This window comes from Anneissia japonica, unplaced genomic scaffold (assembly GCF_011630105.1).
Source record: "Anneissia japonica isolate Jap-2015-1 unplaced genomic scaffold, ASM1163010v1 scaffold49793_len616_cov96, whole genome shotgun sequence".
Lineage (NCBI taxonomy): Eukaryota > Metazoa > Echinodermata > Crinoidea > Comatulida > Comatulidae > Anneissia > Anneissia japonica.
Window position 1 is genome coordinate 1 of NW_022746090.1, and position 271 is coordinate 271.

General features: G+C 49.4%; 1 pseudogene; it reads left to right on the plus strand.

Annotated features, from left to right (window-relative positions):
* On the plus strand, positions 1 to 111 carry LOC117120169 (annotated as a pseudogene; the record flags this gene model as incomplete).
* Between the last annotated feature and the right edge of the window lie 160 nt (positions 112 to 271).

Sequence of the window (271 nt, forward strand, 5' to 3'; positions counted from 1 at the left end):
CCATACTACGTTGAAAACACCGGTTCTCGTCCGATCATCGAATTTAAGCAACGTCGGGCCCGGTTCGTACTTGGATGGGTGACCGCCTGGGAATACCGGGTGCTGTAGACTTTCTACATTTTCCCCCCAAATTCTAAGGTAGGGGTGCGTGAGAGTCCACACGACCTCGGGCCCACATAGTTGGGGCTGAGGTGCAAACATTTTGAGAATATGGACCTCTAAGTGCCCGGAAAGTGCACTCTCATACCTTAAAAATCATACAAGTACTATA